Consider the following 6,067-nt stretch of genomic DNA (forward strand, 5'->3'; position numbering starts at 1 on the left):
GAAGTGAAGACGTTATTTTTAGCAGAAATGAAATATGAAGGAATGTAGCTTGTAAGAATCGTATTTAAAATACCTAATGAAAGAGAGAGAGAGAGAGAGAGAGAGAGAGAGAGAGAGAGAGAGAGAGATTGAATATCTCGTGCTGGTTATACATTTGATAGACTACTAGAAGGTGTGACTCTAAAGAGGAATAGACAGATGGATGAATGTGTACTGTAAGAATCCTTTGTGAAATACCTAATGAGAGAGAGAGAGAGAGAGAGATATATTTTGTGTTTGGTATACGGTCTGAAGTGAAGACGTTATTTTTAGCAGAAATGAAATATGAAGGAATGTAGCTTGTAAGAATCGTATTTAAAATACCTAATGAAAGAGAGAGAGAGAGAGAGAGAGAGAGAGAGAGAGAGAGAGAGACCTTACCATACCTTACCTTACATACCTTACATCTTGTTCGGGTTGCCCCAGGTCCCTCAGTGTGAGGCACCTCTAATGTCTACCAGAGAGTTGCTAGTACATCTTCCGGTATATTTTGCATCTTCCAATCTCGGATGGTCTGGGATGCAGTTTAGATATTTGTCGAGCTTATTCTTAAACACATCTACGCTCACTCCTGTTATATTCCTCAGATGAGCTGGCAACGCATTGAATAGACGCTGCATTATCGATGCTGGTGCGTAGTGGATTAATGTCCTGTGTGCTTTCCTTATTCTTCCTGGTATAGTTTTGGGCACTATTAATCTACCTCTACTTGCTCTTTCTGATATTTTTAGCTCCATGATGTTTTCGGCTATTCCTTCTAATATCATGTAGCGTTCTCTTCTCCTTTCTAGACTATATAATTTTAAGGATTGTAGTCTTTCCCAGTAGTCAAGGTCCTTAACTTCTTCTATTCTAGCTGTAAAGGACCTCTGTACACACTCTATTTGTGCAATATCCTTTTGATAGTGTGGGTACCATATCATATTGCAATATTCAAGTGGACTACGAACATATGTTTTGTAAAGCATAATCATGTGTTCAGCTTTTCTTGTTTTGAAGTGCCGTAACAACATTCCCATTTTTGCTTTACATTTTGCCAATAGAATTGCTATTTGATCATTGCATAACATGTTCCTATTCATCATCACACCAAGGTCTTTAACTGCTTCCTTATTTGTGATTGTCTTCTTATATTAGGTCCCCTATATGCATATAGCTTTCCTTCTCTGTCTCCATAGTTTATTGATTCAAATTTATCAGAGTTAAATACCATCCTATTTACCTCTGCCCAATCATATACTTTGTTAAGGTCTCTTTGTAGCGCGTTCCTATCTTCATCACAAGTAATTTCTCTACTTATTCTTGTGTCATCGGCGAAACTGCTCACTACCGAGTCCTTAACATTACTGTCTATGTCTGCAGTCATAATAACAAACAGTAATGCAGCTAACACCGTACCTTGTGGCACACCGGAAATTACCTTAGCTTCATCCGATTTCTCATCGTTTGCAATAACTATCTGTTTTCTGTTGTGGTAAAAGTTTCTTTTAAGAACCATCTCCTACTTTCTATCCATATATTATGTTTTCTAATTTTATCTTCGCTAATATAGTATGGTCTACCTTGTCAAAAGCTTTTGCAAAGTCTAGATAAATCACATCTGTTTCATTTCCGCTTTTCATATTTTTGTATATGTTCTCACGGTGGACTAACAGTTGGGTTTGTGTACTTTTTCCGGGTATGAAACCATGTTGTCCTATATTAAAGAGATTATTTTTTATTAAATGTTTCATAATATTTTTCTTCATTACCCTTTCATACACTTTCATAATATGTGATGTTAGACTCACAGGCCTATAATTACTTGCCTCTAGTCTTGATCCACTTTTGAATGTAGGGGCAATATATGCTAATTTGTGTTCATCATAAATCATGCCTGTATCTACACTTTGTCTTAATAACATTGCAAGTGGTTTTGCGATAGAATGAACTACTTTCTTTAACAAAATAGCAGGAACACCATCAGGCCCTGCTGCAGCTCCATTTTTAATTTCATTAATTAATAGCCTGCACAATATCAGCTTCATTAATATCTATGTCAGCTAAATATTCACTATTTTCTTCCCTTACTTCTATATCATTATCTTTATTATCTATTCTAGGGGTGAATTCTCTCTTATATCGTTCTGCCAGTATGTTGCAAATTTCCTTTTTTCCATTCGTTAATCTCCCTTCAATTCTTAGAGGGCCTATTTCTATTCTTCTTTTATTCATCTTTTTCGTGTATGTGTATAATAGTTTGGGGTTTTGGTTGATATTTACTAGGGTTTTTTCTTCCAAGTCCCGTTTTTCATTTTCTTTTGATTATATAATCTTTTGTTCTGCATTTTCTATCTAACTTTTTAGTTCTATAACTTTCCATGCATTTTTTTCTTTTGCAAGACCTTTTTTCCATTTTCTGATTTTCTGGAACAAGATCCTTCTGTCTCTTGGTATGCATGACTGATGTTTACTTTTCTTCTTTGGTATATATTTATCCACTATTTTCTCTAATATTTTATATATCTCCGTATTTACCCTTATGTCATCACTTACGAAAATGTTATCCCAATCTTTGTTTAATTCTTCATTTATTTCTGACCATTTTATATTTTTACTGTAGAAGTTGTATTTTCCATATCCTTCCCACTTTTTCATTTCTTGCTTATCTCTGTTTTCACTTGCTTTGGAATGGACGGTTAATTGTATGACATTATGGTCTGAAATACTCGCATTATAAACTATTATTTCTTTAACATAATTCATCTCGTTCACAAATACTAGGTCTAAAGTATTTTCCTTTCTTGTTGGCAGGTGATTTATTTGTTGAATGTTGTATTCTAGTAGCATATCTAATAGCTTTTCGAATTGCCTCTTATCTTCTGCACTACTATTACTCTCTTTTTATATGTATAAGTACAACCACAATCTCCTCTTCGCTCTTTCCAGTCTACGAAAGGAAAGTTGAAGTCTCCAGATAGGAGAATAGTCCAGTCCTTGTGATTTCTACATATATCATCTAATTTTTCTATTATTAAGTCAAACTCTTTAGTATTAGGGGGTCTATATATTACTATGTTCATTAATTTTTCGATTCAAATTCTACCGCTATTAGTTCACATTCTGAGTTACTATATTTCTCATATATTTTTCCTTGTTTTTTGTCTTTCCCATATATTGCGGTTCCCCCTTGATTCCTATTTTTTCTATCTGATCTATAAGTTTGGAACCCTTTTATTTGATCATCATTCCCAGTCTCTTGGGAATACCAGGTTTCACTTATATTCATTATATCTATTTTCTTTTCAATTTGAGAGAGAGAGAGAGAGAGAGAGAGAAATATTTTGTGTTTGGTATACGGTTTGAAGTGAAGACGTAATTTTTAGGAGAAATGAAATATGAAGGAATGTAGCTTGTAAGAATCATATTTAAAATACCTAATGAGAGAGAGAGAGAGAGAGAGATTTCGTTGTTGGTATACATTTTGATAGAAATGAAGGTAAAATTAACGGAAGGATGGACGACCGTAGCTTGTAAAAATCCTGCCACAGACAGACAGACTCAAGGGATATTACTTCTATGTAATGTAGTCATGAATCATCTCATTTCGAAATAAGTAAAGAAAATTCTTTTGGACAATCAGAGATTAATTATGGCGAAGGAAAAAGGCTCCTAAATGCACCTCAAGTCTTGTGAAATGGATGGACGCTGAATAGGTCCCAGTAGATGTCTTTTGTCTGCCAGCTGTCAGTAATTGGCCAATTTTTTCCTTCCTATTTTCATCGCTTTCTTTACAGTAGAAAGCAATTAGTTACCTGACAAAATTGCTTTTTACTGTTTTTGGGAAAGAGTCGATGGTCGTTATCGGGGATTTTCTTTTATGTACCCGTACACCCATTCATAAATAGGAATTATACTGTATTTTGCCCGGCCAATTTTCTGCGGATTTAGTCGAATACATTTTGGAAATATAACAACCCATAGACAATATGAATTATGATATCCTCTGGCAAAAGAGCCAAATACCCTTCGTATTCAAATACAAACACAGAGGGATATGTCAGGATGAGGAAAGAGCAAATTTTGGATATAGGTTGCGTTGTAGATTTTTATACATGTCAACGTGACAGCTATGTTGTTTTACAGATATTTGCATGGTCAAATATAATCATTATCATGCATGAATTATTTGACTTAAGTTATTTTTTCTGTCTATGGAAATATTGCAATAGGTTTTTATATTCTATCTATGGAAATATTGCAATTGGTTAAGCATGAATTTTATTCAATTTACAGTTTTTTTTTTAGCTTAACTCGTTTTATACAAAAAAAGGTTGTGTTAGTGAAATTCAATATATCATTCACTTTTGCACCAATTATCTACTAAAGTAAAGGTGAACAGTTGCATAAAATACCTCCACCTCCACAGCATAGTCATTAGATTAAACTGCACTGTAGCTTCCCAGCAGGTGTTGCCTAACTTTATCATTATCTATGTAGGGCAGGGCATCATATTTCATGCTTCAACCAGATGTTATATTGGTCTTATATCCTATTATCTTATCTAGTATATAGATAAGATATATACACATATATACATGCATAAATACCTCGCACATAGCTCTAGATCTACATTTCTCTCTTTTTATACATTGTTTAACCTGACCTGTGTAACTTCCCTTACTCTTATGTATTCCACTGTTGTATTATTTTTGTTGCCATTATAGTTTTAATATAATTTTTATTACTATTCGTATTACTACTGAAGGTCAACTCCTATTGTGGATGTTTGCAAACTTACACCAGACATCTCCTGTAACCTTTTTTTATATTGATGCGTCTCCCTGGCACTGTACCTAATTTATAAATATCCGTATCGATATTATTCATAAGAATCTCATAACTTCACGAGGCACTTAGATAAAAAAAAAATATTACGAGAATGTAAAAGTAAATATATATTAAAATATATATACAGCGAGATAAAATTCGGGAACCATCCTGATTTTCCTTTTCAATCTAACCAAAAATGAAAAGTTATTTATTTAGTAAAATGTTATGATCATATAGTTTGAACGTGATTTTTTATCAAAGAAAACTGGCCCTTTTTCGAAGATGGGCTACAGGGTAATTCGGGTAGTTCCATCGTTTTCCGAAGATAAACTAGATAACCTCCTCTGGAACGTCTAAGTGGTGGTTGATCCATCAGGTCTCAAATGATTAATAGCTTGGGCACCTGTAACTTGGGTTGCTGAGTGCAACCCTGCCATCTGAACTTAGGAAGTGGCATCTATTGCACCAGATGTAACTAAAGAATTGCCAGCTGCATTATGCAAACGTATCTCCTTAAAATCTTAATTGTACTTTGTACAGATCGATTTAGCAAATTTATCCACCATAGAACAACCCTTATATAATTTCGTAATGCCTTTGTCTTTGCTTTTTGGTATTATATAAACTATGGCCAAATGGAGAGGCAGGCAATTTTTAAATTCCTTTTTGATATGATCAATAGGGTCCTTAATGTAAAGAACCATTTTGCTTTATTAAATGCTGTTAAGGTAACATCGTTTAAGAATACTACTATTATGTGATCATCATCTTTATAGATGAACTCCGGATCACGCATTTTGAGCGCTCTTAGAACAAAATCAACTGAAATATTGGCTTTTACCTCTTCAGTTTGCCAAGAAAAAAAAATCACTTTCGTTCCAGTACACTGTGAATCCACAGCCAAACAGACGGGTGGCAAGACGCTTCAGAACATCTAAAAACCATAGTTTATTATTTGTTTCCTTTTTAGCAGCGAATTGATTTATGGGTGGAATACTGTTGACAGCTCCAAAAAAAGCTATCACTCCAAAAAAAGCTTTCTTTAAAATTAATGAAGTCATCCCCCACGTATCTCAATCTGATTAGGGGCTTTAAAACAATAAAAATGATTAAGAGTTTCATTTTCTATAGACGTTTTGCACAAGTCTGCAAGTAGGGGTGGCAAGTGAGAACCCACGCAACACCAGATATTTTACACAAAGCGTTCTTCGTTAAA

This window comes from Macrobrachium nipponense, chromosome 6 (assembly GCF_015104395.2).
Source record: "Macrobrachium nipponense isolate FS-2020 chromosome 6, ASM1510439v2, whole genome shotgun sequence".
NCBI classification, from domain to species: Eukaryota; Metazoa; Arthropoda; class Malacostraca; order Decapoda; family Palaemonidae; genus Macrobrachium; species Macrobrachium nipponense.